Source organism: Athene noctua, chromosome 5, assembly GCF_965140245.1.
Source record: "Athene noctua chromosome 5, bAthNoc1.hap1.1, whole genome shotgun sequence".
NCBI classification, from domain to species: Eukaryota; Metazoa; Chordata; class Aves; order Strigiformes; family Strigidae; genus Athene; species Athene noctua.
Window position 1 is genome coordinate 18717556 of NC_134041.1, and position 21876 is coordinate 18739431.

Sequence of the window (21876 nt, forward strand, 5' to 3'; positions counted from 1 at the left end):
ACCAGTACGAAAATACCGTGTCTGTGGCTCAGGCCTGCTCCCCTTTGCTAGGCCTGCGCTAGTGGTTACAAAACAGCTTTTGTCAGGAGAGCAGCAGTTCTGTACTCAGCCTCCCACAGTTGTCTCCTGTTTTCAGTCTCACCACTAAGGAGTGTTATTGTCTTCTGCCCCTGCTCAGAGAGGAGCAGCTGCTGGGGCAGCACTGTCTGCCTGGCACATGAGGCTCTGTTCTTAGCAGCTCTTCAGGTACCACCATAATAAACATAAACAATTAACAAATCCTGGATTAATTATCAATAGTAATTAATTAACCTTAGTCTTTATGCTTATTTTCTTTTATCTTGTGTTATTCTAATTCATTCCACATTAAAAAGATGACAGTTAAGCCTACATCCTTGTTCCCTTCAGAAGGATCTGATACCTCCTCATGTCTGAGTTACTGAGCTAGCTCAAGACTGGCAGAATTCAAAGATCACAAGAAAGCAGGTTAGTGTAGGAAAATACCACCATATATTATAGCACTGACCTTCTTTAAAACAACAATGCATTGCCTTGGAGGGTTGCCATTTGCATCATGCACAGGAAGTATTAATATATGAAAATACGCTATGAGCGACAAAACATAACAAATTTCTTCCTGAGTCTGTTGATGAATTATAATTTAGTGGGAGAGGAAGAAAGCTGTGGCAATAAACTGGCCTTCAGTAGATGATGGAAAGGACCTAGATATAATAGGTATAAATTATCATAGCTCTGCTTAACCCGGTCTGATGATTCACTTCACATTATAGTGCCAAAATGATACACTGAGAAAAGACAGAGAATCATTTCAAGCTCCCTGTTTCAGTTCTCTATGTCTCCCTGTAGAGGACAGGGCATAAAAGAGTCCAGCTCCCACCACTATTGACCACATCCCTGACCTTCACCATGACTGTCCTACGCTGGCAAAGTGTTACTGATGAGAATACAACTGCCCTAGACCTGTAGAGTGCCATGTTCTGGTCTCCTTCCAGTTGCATCACACCCCACTTCTCCCTACACCCACCTCTGTGACTAGCATTAAGGGTCACACCCACATCTACAGCCTATATTAGAGAGATTAATGTGGGGAATTAGTGACAATAATCCTTTCAGGCACACTCCATCTCCAAATTTGTGACTTACACATGTCCCAGTGAAGGACACAGGTAACACAACATGGGGAAAGTCACCTCCCCTGACCGAAAAACAAGGGAACACCCTCACAAAAAGGCAAAGGTTTTGGCAGCCAACCCCCACCAGTTCTGTACTTCAAAGTCACCTGGCCAGATCAAAGTCAGGACAAAGATCCAAGTGAAGACATCTTCACCAAAACCTTTGCCTTTAGAAGCAAGTGCCATATGTTTTAGCAGCACTTGAAAAACGAACAGCATTTCTCAGTTATCAATGACATGGCCAATTTATAACTGTATACCAGGCAGGACTTCAAACCGCCTTCTTTTCCCCACAGCTTCCTACTGTTCTGCCCCGTAGGCAATTACTAGGTCAGCAATTGTTATTTCTTTCATTGTCAGATGGACATACACCCTCTTGTCCTTACGCTTGACACAAACAATTACATAAATATTGTTTGTAAAACACCAGAGCTTTGTGTATAGGAAGACGTAATAATATTTAAAGAAGAAAGCAAAAAAGCACTTTACTACTATTAATGTGGAAGTACCAAGGAACTTATTTTGTGTTTAGGTAAGATCACAGTAGCAGAAAGTCTGTTTGATATGCCATACCTTCTGTTTGTTTCTTAATTGTAAGGAATTTGGTTTTGATCAAGACAATTAATTATGAATATAGCTGAGTCTTCTAACATCAGAGATAAAGCTTAAAAAACACACAAAAGCTTTTTTAGAGTATATTGTTCTGTATATATAAGTATGGATCTTCAGGGAATGTAAACAGACATCTTTATAATTGAATACTGAAAAGGAGAGGAAAAAAGTATATAAAACTGTGATAGTTTTACATACTCTTAGAGTTAATAAGCAATGTTGAAAAATTATTTATCAGATTCTGTGGTTGTACAGAATCAGTATATGTCATGGTAGGTTGACAAAAATGAAAAGAGCAAGTTACAACCCAGGGTTATTACAATGCGAGTTTTGTTACCCAGTAACTTTTTTCTTTCCAACCTCCCTGCTGGTCCCTCTCTATGCCAACAGAGGAGAAGCATCTCCTAGCTCCTCAGCTTGGCCACTCCATTACCACCCATCTGCCAAAAAGTATCTTCAGTGCACTGATCAAAGCTATATTAAAACTTTTGCTTCTTTCTTGTTCACCCAGTACTTCCAGATCTCATCCCACCTAAACTTTTAGATGAATTATTTTGAACAGCAGTTTATCTGCCATTATCTTGTTCAGGAAATACCATCTTAGGTTTGGGATTTGCAGGCAGATCTTGTATTATAATACCACTGCTTTTAGTGTGAAGCTCACAGGAACATAAAATGTCTCATTATAACCCCAGTGAAATAGCTGCGAAGACTTTAATGAGCTTTCAACCACACTCAAAGAAAGAGAACTCTAGCACTAATTTTCCTAGTAACAGAAATCTACGTATTTAAAGTAACTGTAAAATAGTTATTTCAGTATCCTGGAATACATGCTGAGTAGAGGTTTTTCAGACAAAAGAAAGAATGAAGAAACTCAGAAGAACAATCGTTCACTTTTTAAAATTTGTCCCAGTTTCACAGCCCTTGGCTTTGGTTTCCAACAATGTGTTCATAGGTCAGTGTGTGGAAATGAACTCAGGTAAGGCTTTGGAAGTGTATTTTTAGACAGTCCATACAGATAATTCACAGAGTAAAAATGGGGTATCTGTAAAAGCAGAAACAGTTAGCAGAGTAGTTTCATTTTGGGAATTTCAGCAAAAGCAGCTGTGCCTGAACACTCTCAGAAAGCACTCAAATCTATCTACTAGTGTATCAGATGCATCTCACTAATTCCATCCCAAGCATATTAAAATTCCTTTTTAAGAAGTTACATGTGAATTGTCATTCAAATAAACCTCTGGCTTTGAGTTACAATGTTTATATTCTGCTTTAAAACAGCAGAACAGTTTTTACCTACTTTGTGCAAAAGAGAATCCTGATTTTGAATCTTAACAGGAGCCAGATAATGGTTTAATATTTCATATAAAGGTCTTCATCAGCAAGTCATTTAACCCAATCAATGTAAGACAGAGTACTTTTAAAAGTACCCCATTTATGAATAAGCAATAACTCTGTTTTTGTCACATTTTATCAATTATGCTTTCTAAACAAGGAGGGTGTCATCACATTTCTGACAGTACATTAGGAAGCATATCTTTTCACAGTGACTGTTAAAATGGCACATGCTGGGGAAAACAGTGCTTATTAGGATTAATGTAATACAATGGATACTCACTTAAGCATGAATTGTACACGATCGCTTCCATCATTAATGTGTTATAGTTTATCTCATCCTTTAAAAAGAAATAATTATATATTGAGAGTTCTTTTTTCCCTGACAGAGCTGACCAAATTTAAATCCCAGGCCCAAGGAAGGAGAGCAGTGGCTTAAGGCATCCAGCACTTCTGTGCTGCAGCAGGACAGCGCAGCAGGTAGTTCAGGCCAGCAAGGGCTATGAGGAAGTGACAGCCCGTCCTTTCAGGAGTTTCAAGTAGTAGGCTGTGGAAAATTAATGATGTCCGACTGTCAACACTTGTGTTGATCAAACAGCTCTCCAGCACCCTGAGAGCAGAGAGGCAGAAAATGCCATCTGAGCAGACATACTGCTTTTGCTGCGAAGGACCTACCAACAGGAGATCACAGCACTTCGTAGCAGTTCAGGGGGCTGACGCCTGCTGTTGGCAAGAGAGCAGGTCTGGAAATGATTGTGAACATTCAGGATACAGAGCCATCATTTCTAACACCAGGCATATGTTAACCTTGGCCCTTTTATATTTCTCCTGCTGAAAAGGGTCACTGTAAAGTACAGCTTGGGTGTAACAGCTAGTGGAGGAGTCCTGGAAGGCAGAGATGTTGGGAATCAAGGTAGCTGCACAGGGGCTGCCCTTAACATGCTATGTTAGGTCTCCATGTCTCTTAAGCACATCTGCATGGCACAGCAAATGAGGCACATCGATCCCACAACATCAGCAGAATACCATGTTGAGGCCGTTCTGTGACATTAGCATATTTGTACCACATACCTCCTGCATCCTACACACCCCCACCTTTATGTAAAAAGCCTCACTGATCATCACCCTTCTGATCTTGCTCAGAAGCATCTCCCCGGGGATAGCCAGCACCTCCGTGGTCTCAGTCCATTCTGAGATAACCCAGTCAGGCATTCACTTCAGAAACAGACTCCATAGTGCTCTCCCTTTGCTTTGCAGACAAAATGGAGAAGGTGGTCACTGATCCTTCTGGGAAGGAAGGTTGCTGATTCTCCCCTGGGTTAACAGAAGCAAGAAAAGCTTGGCTTGTAGCTGGGGCCTCCCAAGTGTGGAAGACTGTGAGAAGGCCAAAGTGTTTGCAGATGGCAGCTGAGGACCAGGTGGGGGGGCCTGGACTGGGGAGGTGATGAAGGCACCGTCACTGTAAACCATAGGGCCACATGGCCAGATGGTGCTGAACAGGTATGGCACACGTACAGGTGCAGAGCTGTAGTGACAGAGCCAAGCCATATGGCTCTGTTGGACAGGTATGAGGGTGCTCCAGGGAAAGGCACTGAGGAGCGGAGACAGTCCAGACTATATGTGGGGGGTGGGGGAAACAGAGGTGGTTTCTGAGGAATTTTCCCCCCAAGCATTCTAGCTGGAGCACTCCCAGGAAGTCCCAGAGGGCACACAATGGCTCAGGCAACAGAGCCTTAATTGTGGCACGGGGGCACTTCTGCTGGACAGAAGGACAAAGCTAGCTGTCCGCCCTACATTTGGCAGTTCTTTCGTTCTCAGTGAGACGAGGATATTTTACTTGCAGGGAGGCTGACTGAACAAATCCCATTTCCCAGTAGGAGCAGGAAAAATAAGTGGCTTGGGGAGTTCCCCACTGCTTATTTGGAAATGCCATGTGAGTGATTATCTGTGCACCTAAAAAGAGAAATAACCTAATATAAAATGTAGGATATATGAGTGTCAACTGAAATGCACGCTAACCATGGGATCCCTTCTCCCAAAGGTTATATGATTTTCAAAACTATGCTTTTGAGCCATTAAAGGAAAAAATCTAAAGTCCTCTGTTTCATTTAATTTAGAAATTACAATTATTTTTTTCTTTACACTAGGCTGAGTTTGAAAAGAGACTATAGAAACAGGAAACATCATGAAAGAGCTTGTAGAAGAATCCAAAATTTCTCCTTATTTTTTATTTTACTTCAATGGATCTGTAAAGCTAAGACAGCTGGCTTGGTCCAGATTTGCTCATTCTCTTCTAGAACCTGGGAAACTTCTGCAGAAGGAAAGCCTGTGCTTTACGTTCTGCTTTGTGGGAATATTATTTCGATTTCTATTTTACTACTATTTAAAAGCACTCACTAGAAGTTCCTGCAGTTGTTTGGTCACATAATAACAGACAGACTCTAATTTCTCATGCATGGCACTCAGCATGGTGTATCAGAAAAAAGGCCCCAAACCTGCTCCTGCATTCTAATAAGTGTGTGTGTCACTTTGTAGGAGATCAGAATCCTGTCCAAATTCTGCAAAGTCTAATAGAACAACAGTTGCCAAATGACAAAACCTATCAGAAGAAACAGAGTAAAAAGGCACATCTTTGTTTCTGATCTTCACAGCTTCAGTACCAGCAAGAGAAATGTCAAGGTTTCCAAAATAAAGCCACTTAACCACTGTAACTGCTATTAAATATAAACAAGGACATAAAAATAGAGATGTTGGAAGCCAGGATATGAACATCTGAAACAGTAGCTATGTATACAATTACAGTTTTGTTAACATTGTCTGCTCCCAGGGCTGTGCAGCTCCACTGACTGCAGCTGTGCTGGGAACAGAGGCATAGACCTCTGGGGCCTATAGCATCTAACCAGCAATGGGGAATCCCAAAAGCAACATGGTTGTGCAGCAATGCTGTGATGTGGTGGAAGCAGAAGAGGGACTGCAGAGGGGTGCACTTTCTCCCCCTTTACAGGGGACACACACATTACACAAGGAAGCAGCAACAGTACCTTCACTGTCCTTCTCCCCAATAACTCTCCTCATCTTAGTAAAGATAAGCAAGCTAAATTCATAACAGCAGCTAGTTGTTTTAAAGGCTCTGCCACTGTGGCAATAAGACAACACACACTGGCATCCTAAACCAGGTAAAATCACTTGGAAGACAATATAGAAGCAAGAGCTTAATGAGCATTACTTAGTGTTTTTCTCTCATACACACAGCTGTTGAATAAATGCCCTGCTCATCATTGATCATCCATATGACACAGTAAATGAAGATGGCACATTCCTAAGTAAGAATTATGGTCTTGTCTGCACACAAAAACTGCATCCATTTTATTTAATCAGTAAAGAAATGGATGCAGCACAGGCAACATGTAGACAAAATGCAGGGGGTAAAATGACATTGTATGCAACTATTGAAGACTTACAATTTTAGCAGCCTTGTTTTCTGCAGGTACAATGCTGGCAACTTTTTGTCTGAGCACAACATATAATTATCAAGATTCTGGATGTGAGGAAGAGGAATAAGACTGTGGTCCATAACCTGCTGGAGTCCATGCTGGTCTTTCAGGGAGCTGCTAAAAGAAGCCAAACAATGTTGTTCATCTGAAGAGTTGCACTTAACTGCTATGCCTGCTATCTGAGATGTGTTGGATTGTTGGACTATTCCTGGTGCTTCAATTAAACAAAAGAAAATACACTAAAATAATTAACTGATATCATTAAACTACTGTGGTGTTGAACATATATTGCACTTGAACATAATGAATGTTGATAATTCTTTATTTAAGGTATTACAACAATACCTCTGTGATAAATATTTCTACAAATTCTGAAAGATACAGGAAGGAGAAGTCTGCACACTATAAACTGCCACAAAACTGAAGACTTGTCAAAACAAAATGAGCTATAAAAACAATATTCAGGCAACGTCACTCTCATTAAACACCTAATGATGCCACAGGCATATTAGTGAGGAAATGCTCATGAGGAATTAGGAGAAAAAAAAAAAATAAAAACCCTGCCCCTAAAACCGCTTCCCAAGCTGTTTGTACATTCTGCCGCAGGCAGTTTCTTGAAAAAGATGGAGACGTGAATGGAGACAGTCAGTGACTATTAGATGCTGATGATGGTGAGGGCAAGCAGAACTGATGCTAGAGATTAAGGGCTGCATTTTGCTTTCAGTTATGTCTCGCCTGTCTCAACATTTCATAGTATTTAAATGAAACTGTTACATAAGGCAATTCTCCTGTCTACGCTGCTCAGCAGCCATATTCTCCTTTTTGGTATGGATTGTCTTGGGAAACTTGCCAAGCTGTGACAGAGCAGTGCATAAAAGGAAATCATGCTTATAAGCTGGGGGTGGGGAGAGCTGCAGGTGAACAGAATTAGTGCAGCAACATATACAGTCTCCTGTCCCAAAAACTCTGGGTTTATATGAAATGGGAGCCACAGTTCTTCTTTTAAAAAGCTGCTGGAGACCCCAAACCATCCCATTGATTTGCTTCAGGGAGGGTGTGGGCACAGTGCAGGAGAACTGCTCAACACTGCACTGGCTGCTGCTTTAGCAGACTGGAAGCACAAACAAGCATTTCCTCTTAAGATGCGAGAAAAGCCCCATCCAGTTTTGCAGCCCATTCCTGTCAGAGGCTGAACACCTCCTTTACACTCAGGAAGGATCTGGACCTTTTAATTAAAGACAGAGGGAAATGAGGGTGGACTCAGCCTCTTGTTGGAGTAAGCTATTACCTGCCTGCCAGGACCTGCCAGAAAGATCTGGCATTTCCTACAGAATTCAGGGAATGCACTCACTGTTGTTAATATTCATTATTTTATTTATTAATTGCTAAACTCTCAGGTAGTTGTTGGCTTTGCATCTCTAGACCTCAGAGTGCTTTACAAAGGAGATCATTATCAACAAGGGAATACAGACATCTACATTTGGGCTTTGGCACAGAAAGAGCATCTCAGTTCACCTGTAAAGTAGATTTGCCAGTTGAGCTTTACTCTGGCCACCTGCCCTGCAAACAATCTCCCAATCTTAAATGACTGGGGGCAGGGGGAGGGATTTTCAGCTGAAGTTCAGTGACACAAACATCTAGAGGGGATTAGGCAATCCTGCACAACACTGCACCTGGCTGGAAGATGTGGAGGTCAAGGAGACTCTCAGTTTGAAGTCTACGACAGTGGAGCAACCTCCAGGCATCTCCAGATCAGACCAGGATTCGGTACTACAAGGTATTGCTGTGGATTACAGCACTGAGCACTTCTAATTGCTCCATCCCTGAAGACAAGATTTACTCTCCTTTTGCCATCTTCAGTTGTTAGAGTGAAAGACAGGTGAAGAAATGTGCTTGGGCTGATAAATTTTTTGGCAGTTTTGCACTACACACAGACTAGGATTTTTCATCTTAATGACCTGCAGCTGAAACAGATGTTTTGCTTTAGTGTTTTAAAGCACTCCACAAAACTTAACACTAATTTATTCTTTCACAGGGCAGGAAAAAAAAAGATGTTTGGTATCGTTACTCACATAACAGAACAATGTGAAAAATGGAAACAGATGTTTCTCATTTAAGCATGAATAAGAAGGAAGTGAAAGAAAAAAGATGATGTAGTAGTAGTGATTAAGAGAAATATGATGGCTTGGTTAAGTCAAGACAATTTCTTATGGATCTCCAGTCAGTACTGAAAGATCTTTCTAACAACTTGGTCCCTGATTCAGCAAGCACGTGGAAGTGCTTAACTCCAGCTGTGGAGGTTGTCTCACATGCTTCGTTTATAGTATTTTTAAAAGCTGTATAGCCAAATGAATGCTTTACAGTTAGGAATTGAGGGCTCAACGGCATTGTTACTGTAGACAGCAAAGCACTGACTGCTTTCACAAATTACAGACATCTAAATTTGAATATCAGAATAGAAATAAAGTCAAACTGAAAACACATTGTTTCCTGAAACACCAAGAAGTGCTTTGATTTTACTGCAGCACAGACAGAACATTGTTGAGAACCGGAAGCAGCAAGCAGGGACCCATTACGTGCTCCCCACCGAGAGCCCGGGTTCCCCCACGGGGTGCGGCACCTGGCAGGAGTGACCTGGTCTGCTTTGGCAACCACATCTCACCTCTCCCTGTCCCTGCAGAAGAAAAGGTCTAACTTGAGCTGCAGGGCCTTTCCCAGTAAAAATCTCTTGGAAACCTCCAGTGATGTGCGTTTCACTGAACGAAACGCAACCCTTTACCAATGCACCACCGAGAACAAAATTACTTGCCAGGGGGTGAACTGAACCTGGGGAAGGGGTGTATGTAATGTGCCCTGATATTTCTGTGTCTGGCAGGATTTGGGTGCAGACCAAAGAACCCATCTTTCATTGCTGGTACAACTTTCTGTCTTAAGCCTGCCTTGGATGGTGAAGGATCCAAGCAGGCTGGTGAAGATCATCAAGCTCAGACAAGACTTCCACCTCTTCCTCCCTCCATCCCGAGAAAGCCTAGGCCAGGAGACACGTCCCTGCCCCAGAGCCACCCCCCACAGCTTTCACAGGCATCTGAGGTGCCCTAGGGCTCACCCCTGTGGAAGGCAGGACAGCCCCACCCTGCCAATGCTCAAAGCCAGGAGAGAGGTGCAGAGATTTTCCCCACCACAGGAGAATCCTTCTGGCAAGTCCATCTCTCCAAGTGCCTGCTCGGACAGTCTTTGTTACCCCTGAGAAAATGATACTCTCTCCAGCCTCACTGAATTATTTTTGGTCTATCTGCACCAGCACATTCTGCCCTTCTCAGGGTAATCTAGACCCAACTGGCAGAAGTGTAGCTACTCCCAGTGTTCCCAACAAGAGAAGGTAAAATAAATGTTCAGATTCCCCATAGATTACAACATTGTTTTTAAAAAAAACAACACACCTTTGTTTCCAGACTGTACTAATTAGGAACCACTGGGCAGAAACATGGAGCAGTATAAAATTCCTTTTACAGAGGAATTCTCAGAAGGAAAAATCGAAAACTAAGCTTTAAATCCTCTTGTTTTGAGTTTTAAGGACAATACTTCAGTTCTAGGAAACTGTCACTTTCCACTCAAAATTTTTAACATGAAAATGTTTCTGAAATTGTTACTGATTTCAGCATAGTTGCCGAGAGAGATTTGGCCCTCTATGCAGTCCACAGACTGTGCATGCAGAATTAATAATCTCGTTAACATTACTATATGCAAATACTCCGAGGATGCAAAGAGAGATTTGTATTTCAGATTAATATTTTATGGGAATTTTGTATGTACATGATAAATGAATAAATGGAGGGACACAAGGGGACATGCAGAACATGTGCATCATGTGTGAGAACTACATTAATCCTTAAATATTTGCAATGGCCACAAGATGGTTAAGGAACAAAAAGATTTATTATTGTAATTACATACAAGAAGAGAATAAGAGAAGAAAAATGAGAGATCAAGGGAGCCGTTTCATGTTACAGTTTCTCCAGCTGCAGAGCTGGCTTGAGAGGTTCTCTGAACCCTCCTGCCACCATCCTTTCCACCCCATGTGCCTTCCCCTGGCTGCAGATTACCATGCCTTTAATTCTGCCAATTCAACCATTTGCATGTTCAAGCTTTAAACCAGCTCTTAATTACAACATGGAGTCACACCCTTAGTCTACTGGGTCTCTCATTCATTTTCAGATGCTATATAACGAGGAACAGTACCATATGAAATCTCAGCACTAATACAGTGTTGTGGATGTGAAAAAAGAGCACGTCAGGGAGACTAAGAACACATCTCAGAATCTGAAGGTTAAAAAGGAGTTATTTGGAGAGAATTGTCACTGGTTCCCCACTGTTTCAGCTTCTGGGTCACCCCCTTCCCCACCTCTCCAGTTGTCCTTTATCCACTGAAGTTTTATTGCTACTCTGGAATGGTATGAAGCTCTCTCACGCTTTAACTATAAGAAATGTAATACTGTATTTGTCCAAAAACCTACATGAGTAGAAGATCCCTGAGGGGATATTATTAACTGCCTGCTACTTATCACTGATGGTTATTCTCTGAGACAACTCTCCTGTTTAATCTTTATGCTCTCGACAATAACCCTTCTCTCTTTTTGATCAAGTGTTTAATTTTCTTGAAAGATTTTCCCTGACTTTAGTTATTATTGAAGGGGATTTTAATTTTACCCCAACTCTTTAATGGCTAAATCTTGCATATCCACTATTTCAAATAGGGGTATTTCAGTTACTCTAAGTAAATAGTTCAAGGATTTGGTCTTGATAGGTAGCTGGAAAATTTCAAATCAAACCAAAATTGAAATTGCAGTTTCTTTTCCACTTCAGAATAGAGTTTTTAGTCTCCCTGAGTGACCTGTCAGTGTATTGGAATAAGAAATGGATACTGCTAGACTGCTACAGAGCATACTCCCATGTCAGCAGAGTTTCATCAGCATGAGTGGCAGCCCTGTATGGGAAATCAGTTAGCTGGTTATTTCATCTGCAGCTGATCAAAGATAAACAAGATTAAAAAGACAAACAAAGGGAAGTGGTGATGTAGAATGTATTCTTACTTTCCTAGTCTCCACAGGCAATATTATTGCTAAATTTCCTCTAATTGTTTATAGTAGAACTTTAAAGCATAACAGGAGAGAAAAATAAATTTAAAAAAACAGTAGAGGTTCAGCAGACAGCAAAGCCCAGAAACGCTTGAAACCTGTTTGCTTTCCCTTCTCACAAGCATCTCCAACCCTTCCCCATTGTCACTGCATCTCTATAGCCCATTGGAAGTCCAGATTATGAGTAAGTAATAATGTAATAGTTATATTTAGAGCAGCCCATAGAGCAGAGAAAGATTGCACCATAGGACTGAGAGGTCTTTTGGGGAGGCTTGGTTTGTTTTGTCATACTGGCCACTCCTGTTTCCAATGACCTTGTTGTTCACAAAAATTCAACAGTTTACAACAGTCTCCTGTTCCTGGAGCCAATAAATGATTAGACTGGGCCCATGATTTTGCAACTCTAGTCTGTATTCCCAATATTGGCTTATTGGCTTTGCCTGTCCAATCTGAACATGTGTGAGTGGAAGCACAGAGCCTGGGTCTGCTCTCTCCCATGCAGCCACTCTCCTTTCCTGGTTCCCAGGTTCAAAGTGGGAGCTTGGCAAACCTTTCTTAGAGTCTGAAGCAATATGGCCCTTCATTCATCTTCCTCACCCCTTTTCCACAATAACCCATCCTCACGACTGTCCTCCCTGCCAGCACGGACTTGCTCGCAAGATGCAATCAGAAAGGTGCCAGGAGCGTAGGACAAAGCTGCTCCATGACCAGGAATTCAGGTGAGGAAAAAGACCTGAGTGAAAGTGAGCAGGGCCAAATGCCTAGTGAGCAGATACTAGAATATGCAGATCTAAATCTATACATCTAAGCCTTAAATTTCCCCATCTGTAAAAACAATGTTGAAATACTTCCCTATTTCTCAAGAACATTACCAGGGTTAATAAATTAATGCTTAGAGAACACCATATTGTCAGAAAAATCTTTTCTCTAAATCAACATGTTTTCAAGTATTTCAGTTGATGACAGAAATTAATTTTACACAGGTACAACACAGACTATAAATGGTGGCTAATAACCTCAAGATGATCCCCTTAAGATTAATCTAGTATTGCAAAATCTTTCAGAGTGAGTATTTATTTCCCCAGTTGCATTTCTGTTGAGGCGGTTGGACTCAGCAGCCCCATTTGCTTTCTCAGCATCTGATGCCAGAGTACACAACAGTACGGGTGGAAAGAACGCAGCAAGAGAGAGATGTAATCACCAAAGAAATGGAGCAACAGACTTAAAAAGAGCATGATTCTCACAGCAGGTCAGCTGAAGTGGCAGCTGTGCATTTCTGGGCTAGTACCAAGTGTCCACTACCACCTCACAAGAGCCTTGTAGCTCTAGATTTTATCCCTGTTGACTGAAAAACAAAAATTTTTTCTAACAGTATCACTGCTTTTCAGAAAGTACTGGTTCAGCCCCAGCACAGGACAAACTTTCTCCAATGCTTAATTTTTCTAATCTCCGAGGCTCAAACAAGAGATGTGTGGAGAATCTTTGTGTGCTGCCCTTCACACTTGCATTCAAATCTTCCCTGCTTAATGAGCCATGGGCTGTTGCTCTGAAACAGAGGACATTAACAGTTCAGAAAAAATAAACCCCTGCAGATTAATCACCTGGCTTCTTCATGGGCCCAATTCCAATCAGCAGACAGTGTGAAAGCAGAGTATCTCCTTATATACTGCCTGACTGATAAGCATATTAGCTGATTGCTACGCCTGGCTTTGACAAGCATATAGCACATAAGTCTTATTTCGTTGTTTATTTCAAATGAATACCAGAGGTCTCCCAGTGTCACTATATTCCCAGAAACTAACAACTGTTCAGCCATTACATGATTCTCTTAGCATTCCCCCCTTCTTTGTGCCAATATCTATTTCATGCTTCTTGATTTTTAAAGTGAATGTTTTATTGCTTTCTGAACAGCACTTAATTGCTAGGTATCACTTCTGAGTCCACCATGCAGTAATACTTGCAAAGACAAGGATCTCCATTTGGCTTGAGAATTACACTTTGCTAGAAACTGGCCACTGACTAATGGTATTCCTGCTCCTTGGTAAACCACTAGTAGCTTTACTGTCACTTAGCCTGACCACCCCATTTTAGTACAGGAGGGATAGTATGAAAAGAAAACAAGATTAAGTGTTGGCCAAAAGGATGGCAAACACATCAAAAGCCCTCTGCCAAACCTTGAACATAGCACAGGCTGGACACAGTGCTTAATTTTCTGGAAACACAGAGAAAGGAAACAGCCAAACAACCATTTGTGCTGTCAGCATGATTTCCCCCATCCCACAGCAAAGTAAGCTCAGAAAAGACAAATGGGATGTGGCATTAAACAGACCTGAACTGCTCCAATTTATGTAATAACAATACCCTCCCATCACCATAACCCACCTCTTCACCCCTGCCCGCCCCAGCTCTCCATGGTTCAGGAGACTTTTTGAACAGAGTGATTCTAGCATAACATGAAGGAAATACCAGCTCTATCTCTTGATCATTTCTTATTCATCTCTTTTCTCTTGTTGGGTCAAATCTCAGTCTCACTGAACTCCTGATTTAGCCTATTAGCAGGGAACAGTGAATCCCCATCCTCATTTCTTTCCCTCACATATCTACTAGCTTGTTTCCCATGTTTCCATTTTTATAGCCCTCAGAGGCTGCAGGAGCATGCTGCTTTGATTGCCTTTACCTTATCCCTCCTATAGGTCATGCAGGTCACTGGCATACCTGGAATAAACTGGAACTGTTATTTCAACCGTCAGTCACACTTCAGCTGGAAGGCAGAGTCCCGTTAGCAGGGAGATTGAAGTGCTATAGAGCAAAGCAGAGGACAGTAGTGTCTTTGATGGCAACTGTGTGCTTCAGCTCCCGCCTGTTAATAGGTATCCATGGGCACTGCTGTTCCCCTGGCTCTGTCTCCCTTTGATCATATTGTGTTGCTACTGGAGCATCTCAGTAAACAGGCCCAGAGCAAGGTGCATGTGCCTCTGCGACCATGCACCACAAGCTAAATCCTCCCCAGATTAAAAGTCAAAAAAAGCTGTGGTGTTTTCCTGAGCTAAGGATTTGGCCCTATATTCTTAACATTCCTCTGCCACCAAGCAAGGCCTCATCAAGATGCTCAGATGCTGAGCAGTGTTTGATTAAGACCAGTGTGAATGGAATATGCACAGCACCACAGATTCCCCGGTAATGGTCTTTTACAAAGAACCACCTGGATGCCACAAAATGAGCCATATGCAGAGACCCCGTAGAAACAATGGCACTTCAGACTGGACATCTTTGTAGACCTTCAGCCTCTGCTGGGGTTGCAAGCCTTGGATTTGGGCACATTTATTCATCACTTCTTCAGAGAGGCAAAAACACTGCTGAGAGGGACGCAAACATGTTTGCTTTATGATGACGCATAAAGACTCTGCAGAGTCTCTAGAACAAGCCTTCCCTTTCCTTTAGTGGCATGTGAACAGTGCACACTACATGCTTTAAATGGGATCCAAGTCACTTTTTTTCATTGCTACTAGAGCAGGTACTGCTGGAGATAAAAGCAACTGTCTCAGAAAAGCAGGTATGACATCTGGTACATAGCACCAAAAATAAATCTTTAACTTCCTCTCACACCTGCCAAACCTGTTCCAAGGAAATAAACCTGGGAAATATTACAAATACACACTTCTCTCTGATTTCAAAGGAAGAACTGACCTATTTTCTCTTTGCCCATTTTAAACATTTCCTATGACAAGATCAGTTTGCTAAAACAATGGGCTATGTTTGGAATAACCACAATCATAAAAGAAAATTGCATGCATATGAAAAAGGCAAGTGGCCTGATGTTTGCACTGGAGGTAATTCACGCTAATACTGCTATTTATAGTGCAGCAGCACCTTAGGGACCCAGCCACGCTCAGCACACCTACTTGGTAAGCACTATACCAACATGAAATCTGATAGTGTCTCCCCTGTAGTACAGTCATACTTGTGATTTATGGAAACGTTGTGTAATGCCATATAATTTGGGAGTGGTCCTTTGTTAAATTATTTTCTCTGGTCATGTTTGTGTAATAAGAATTTCCCATATCCTTTCAATACCTGACCTGGCTTACAAGAAGACAAGAGATTTGTGTATTGGCAAAGATGACCTACTTAAATCGGGAACAATTAAAAAACCCAGTTCCTATTTATAAGCTTGACTAAGGAGCCACACACACACAAAAATCAAATTGAAGAAGCCAGGAAATGTTTCTCAGTGCTATAATTCTGGTCATACGGGATGGTCTATGGGGGGGGATCAAAGGAGGAAGTGCTTGTGGTTCATTATTAGCAATGTAAATAGGACACATTTGGAGGCTGTCACCATCCTGATCGCTCATCTGCTTTTATTAGTCCTCATTCTTTATTCTTATTGTCTTTGGTTTTCTGCGCTTGTCGTTAAAGTTAGTTATGTTATAGGCATCTGTTTAGCATATTCTATATGAAAATGCAAATGGAGATGAAAACCAGTAAAATAAATATATGCAGCTTCCATGTCATGTATATATTTGACTGTAGCACATCAAATACAAAAGAATTGTTTATCACTTCGAAAGTCTGCTTGTTCATTATGTGCATTACTTTTTTACCAGCAGATGGCAGTTTACCATTATTTTAAATAGGTTCTTTTGTTAATCTCAGATATTTTAAAGTTCCGAGTGGTTGGTAAAAAGCTTTGAGCTCATTTCAACATTAATTGTTAATTCAATTCCCTTCTGCATCATCCCTTTTAGTAAAAGTAATCGGGACTGAGCTACTTGTTTCGGTTTACAGTCCTGCTGTTGACCGAAGCTAAACATCATCTACAGTTACCAGAGAGCAAGTTCATACAGTACCAGCGGGTATTATCCAGCCTCAAACACTCAGTGCTGCTACCAGTCCCCCGAGGCATACTTTACACTCCCTAATTCCCAGTCAGTGCTTGGGGAGTCGCACACATTATTAACACTAGTAGCAGGGGCAACATGAAGGATGTGACTCTGTACAAAGGGCCCAGTGGTTTATTTACTACTTCGTTGCTTGGACACTGTCTGAATTTTAGGTAACAAAGAGTTAAAACTACCATCCGAGCAATGGTGCACTGCCGCCAAGGAGAACCCAGGGCACAGGGAGCCTGTGCCAAGAGATGCAGCCTGCAGGGCCCTTTCAGAAATGCTGCTGCTACCCAAGGCCATCCTTTAACCCAGTCAGAGGTGAACCTAGGAGATCATCTCCCCATGCCTAACAGAGAGCTGAGAACAAGAGCTTTCATAGCAAAAAAAACTCCAGCAGGGAGAATAAGCAAAATGAAGGGATGGGTCTGTCAGTCCAACACTGCTTTAATGCCTGGGCACAGATTTACCCTGGGCATCACCTGACACATGCAGTCCTCACTGGCACAGCAGTACCATCCAAATCCCAAAACCAGGCACCAGGGAAGACACCCTTGCACCAATAGCCTCGCTCTCCACTGACCCCATGTTTTGCCAGTTATTAGGCCTAGCATAAAGGACACAGCCAACATAAAGATGAACCAATAACCAAGTTGTATTTGATACAAAAGGGTCAGTACATGGGTGAGTGCTGGGGGTACAAACAAGTCAGTCAGACTATACATAATCAACATCAATCCCACTGACCCCAACAATGACACCACACAACCAACAATGGATGGAATAAATGGTGACATGCAGTCTCTCATAGAAGGGACAGGAGACAATTGAGTCAACAAGCCAAATACATAAGGCCAAGGAAGCCACACACTGAATCTCTACACAGCCCGCGTTTACAAAAGCCAGACCTGACTGGAGCCCAGTCCCAGGGAGGCAGGAGGTCCTTCCCCAACAGGGAACTCTGCAAAGTGCCTCCACCTCACAGACAGACACTGCCCCTCCCTGCAGGGGTCCCAGCTTTTATCCCTCAGTGGGACACCTGACCCTTGTTTACTGAATGCAGACACCTGGGGCTCATTTACCCAAGGGCTCTGTCTGCAAGGCCGCACCCTGGAGGGAAGCCTAAAGGTAAACTCACCCCCCTTTGTGAAGGGCTGTGGGAATCACCCACATGTTAACCTTCATTTGGGGCTTGGGGTTGAAACCCCAGCATTTCACCCCGTAGGGACAGTGCTCAGTCTGTGTGAGCCCGTCTTCCCTTCCTGCCCCAGCAACTCCCTCCCTTGTGTCAATACCAGCACTCAGGCTGGGCCCAATGAGGCAACGCCATAGCTCGCAGTTGGATTTGTTCCCTCATCCAACCCTGCCACCCACCACAGCACACAAATGCTCCTTTTGGCAGCATCCACCACAGAGATTTTTGCTGGATTAAAGCGATCATGTGACCCCTGCTTCTCGCAGGAGCAGCACCAAAACGGCAACAAAGAGCAAGAACTCCTCTCACCTTACATGACAGGTGGGCCAGCTCAGCCTTTCACTATGTGGTGGTATTTCAGGCACACATCCACTAGCTGCAAACTCTCCAGCCACTGAGCACAATGGCGGGTTGAAACACACTGTACAAAGAGCAGGAAGAAGGAAAGGGCTTCCCTCACCTGCCCACAGGCTGGGGCCAGACTGGTTTTGTGGCTGGGCTGGGATTTTGTTAATTTGTTTTTTTGTTTTGCTTACATGGCAAACTGCCCTTTCCCTAGGGCTGCCCATGTCCTTTCTAGTCCTGCAACTTTTGAATTTGTGTTCCTTGTATTCTCACACTGAAGCAGCAAACAAGAGATCATGAGATCATTTTGCATCTGTTAAAGAACTAAACAGAGCTAAAAGTTCCAAAACAAAGAGTACTGATACACACCAGTCTGTAACCTATCTTGGGAATGCAGCGTTTTCTTTTACAAGTAGTCCCACATAGCCTCTTTTTAACGATCTGCAGAGAGACTGAGAAATTCACCAGTGATATTAAATTAGAAGCTGCAAACAACAGAGAGAGCAGATGCATTATACAAATGGGCATGGAGAGATGAAAAACAGGGGAAGGGGAAAGGAAATGTGACATTTGGGAAAAACAGGAGAGTATTACAGTGTGGGGAATGACAGGACGTGTATACATGGGATCAGGCACAGATTGGGAGGGAGATCAAAAATGTGCCAAGGTAACAGTTCAGCAGTAGTGGGGGAGACACTAACATCTTTTCTCTCTAATGCTGAAGATTCCTGAACATCTGGGACGCTGGGTACCCATCATGGTGAAGTCCTGATGGGCAGAGCTGCACTTACAAAATAACACTGATAGAGTTCCAACAGCCTTTTGTTGGGACAAATAGCAAATGACAGTATTTATGAATTACATAATGACTTTTTAGCCTTCCATAGTTCCCAAACCATCATACAGCCAGAAAAGACATGTTGATCAACCTCTCCTCCTCATGTGGGCAACTGCATAAGCAAAGCAGACGGCCAAGTGGACCTGACTTTTGTTTCCATCCAAGAAGTCTTTAAATAACATTCAAAGTAGGTTTAACATCAGTTATTACCCTGATTATTACATTCCTAAGATAATGGATTTCAAAATTGTATTTTCCAGTTGAAGATTAAAGAGCTACTTCTAGGTTTCCTACCTTCTTTAATAAAGTAAGATTCAATCTAGTCTCAAAAGTTGAACATTTAATATAAAGAAGATTTGCTGTCATCTTAGTAAGTGTTAGCAGCAATCACTTAGCATTCCCATTACCTTCCCACCCAAACCTCACCTACTCATGTTGAGAAGCAAACCGGATTTCTTACACCTACATGCCACCTTCATCTTGCAGATACTCAGGGATACCTACCAGTGTTGGACCCCATCTTTTCTGCTCTGCTACACAGAGTGAAAGCAGGTTTGTGCCTCGGGGCAGAAAGAGGGCAGTTTTTCACGCCTGTGATGCACAGGTACCCCTCCTGACCTTCTGAGCAGCCTGTTCCCCCTCCAGGGAGATTGCTGTGAACAGGAGAGAATGCTGCTTGCTCACGGCATGGCCAATGTGCAAACAGCATCTAGCCACATTTGATGCTGTGGTGTATACTTGGCATTGGAAAGCAACACACATTCCTTCAGAGTGCAAGTCAAAGAAGGAATCTTTTGTCAGATCACACACATCAGCAAGCAATGGCAGCTCACTTAGCTAGCCCTGCATTTCCTGTACACACGTTATCACTGTCATATTGCAGGCACAGATCCCCAGCACTTGCCTACACTATACATTCCCAGAAACAGGGCTGGAGGGAAGGAGGAAGAGATGAGACTTAACTCTTGGCAAGATGCAGAGCTGGATGCTCTCAATCTCACCCTGCAGAGCCAAGAACAGGTTAGCTCCTTGCCCTGCTACTGGAGAAAACAAGAGGGAAAGTCTCACATCCTCATGTGAATCCGGAGCAAAACTATGCCCTATGGATTACGTCCAAGATAGATCTGATCTAGCCAATGCTTTAATGGCCACACAATACAGGATGGAAATTCTCTGAATTCCCCCAGAATCCGTCCCAAAGGCTGAGGACTCTTAGTCATAATCTATGCACTGAGTCACATTACATCAGTAGAACAACTCAGCCTAGGTTTGTCACTCTGAATGTGCACTGCATTGGGAGAAGAGTTGCAATCCGAGTCTAAAAGCCAGGCTGCACATCTTCTCCCTCCGCTTTCCCTCAGCTTTAGCCAAAAGCAGAGCAGCAAACCAGGTGATTTATCTGCTGCAAGCACCTTCTATTTTTCTGAGTTTCCTACCAGGGCACAGGGAAGCCATGATGCTGAAGAACTACATCATCTCACTTTGCACCAGATTTTCCACCTCCCTCTGTAACTTACCATGCCAAAATATTTGCCATTTGAGTGATACGGAAAGCAGGAGATGAAGGCTCAAAATCTGCAATTTTGCCTACAATAGCAGCAAATGTCTAATCAGAAATTAGTATTAGAGCAGCATAGCTCATAAATACTATGAGCTATGTTGCCTTACTCTAATTTGTTCTACCCCGAAGTATCACTACAGTGTCACTTAGAAGACAAGAAGGGTCGAGGTGAAGTCCCTCAATAGAGCAACACAGCAGAGTACCATGTGGGGGGCAGCAGCAAGCTGGAGGCTGACAGTACTCGGCTCTACAGAGACGCCGGCTTGCAGGACAGGGACAGGAGAGCTCCAAGACATTAAATACCTGGTGGCTGAGAGCTGGGGCAGCTGCAGCAACCGAGGAGGGCTGGTCCTCATCTGCTGAGCGGGGCTGTGGGCTCCTTCCCGGGGGAGGCGGAGGCGGGCGGTCACGTGTGCGCGGGCCGGCTTCCTGCGGCGCGCTCCGCAGAGGGCAGCCCCGCGGCGCGGCCCGGCCCGGCCAGCGGCGCCCTCGCCTCTTGCTTTCTGCCTACAGCCGGGGCCTAGAAATGCGCGTCTCGAACCTGGCACCCCGAAATGGGGCGTCCTAATAGCCGGATGCTTAAAAAAAAGCCGCACTCCAGGGTGTATAACAAATTTGGGAATTAAACACGCGGCAGAAACTCGGGGTTTGACTGTGTGTGTGAAGGAGGCCATCAGAAGCTAACCTGCGATTAAAACCGGGAACAAAACAGGGCTGGAGCACCTACAGACTGGAGAACACCCTCAAATAAAGCAAACAGCTGAAACAAAATGAATGACTGGAGTAAAATCCCCATACCCCTCCTAGTGGTATATAGACAGGTGAAGGCCAAACATGGGCAGAACTGTTGGTTTTGTGGCAAGTTTTGTCTAAGAACTTGGGTTTCTAGTCCAGCATCTGAAGAGATCTTTGGACAAGCTGCACGCAGCTACATACTCTGCACTTGTTCTACTTGGCAGGGACGTGGGACAAATGCAAGACTAATTCTTCAGCCAGGACTCATCCTCCGACAAATACAGTGAATTAAGAACATGCTCACTAGGTCTGTGGGTCCTATACATTACAAGTGTTGCAAGGGTTACTAACAAAAGAAATTGCAGGATATACCAAGTTTAATTTACAGCTTGTGTAATGAAAGTAAGGATCCTTACCCAGGAGTGAATTTTGCTCAATGAAACTCAAAGTTTAAGTAAATGCAAATAGCCTACACTGAAAATGTGAAAAATAAACAAAATATCATTTAATTTAATTTGAGCACCCAAGCAAGTCATTCGCAAGTCTGTTT

At 43.0% G+C, this 21876-nt stretch overlaps 1 protein-coding gene across 1 annotated transcript in view; it reads right to left on the reverse strand.

Moving 5' to 3' along the window:
- The window catches only part of ZNF644 (zinc finger protein 644), an 81454-nt gene extending 60474 nt beyond the window's left edge, over window positions 1-20980 (reverse strand). The window contains exon 1 of the mRNA XM_074906549.1: window positions 20895-20980. The gene's annotated coding sequence lies outside the window, so the exon portion shown is untranslated. The remainder of the gene's footprint in view (window positions 1-20894) is intronic.
- Between the last annotated feature and the right edge of the window lie 896 nt (window positions 20981-21876).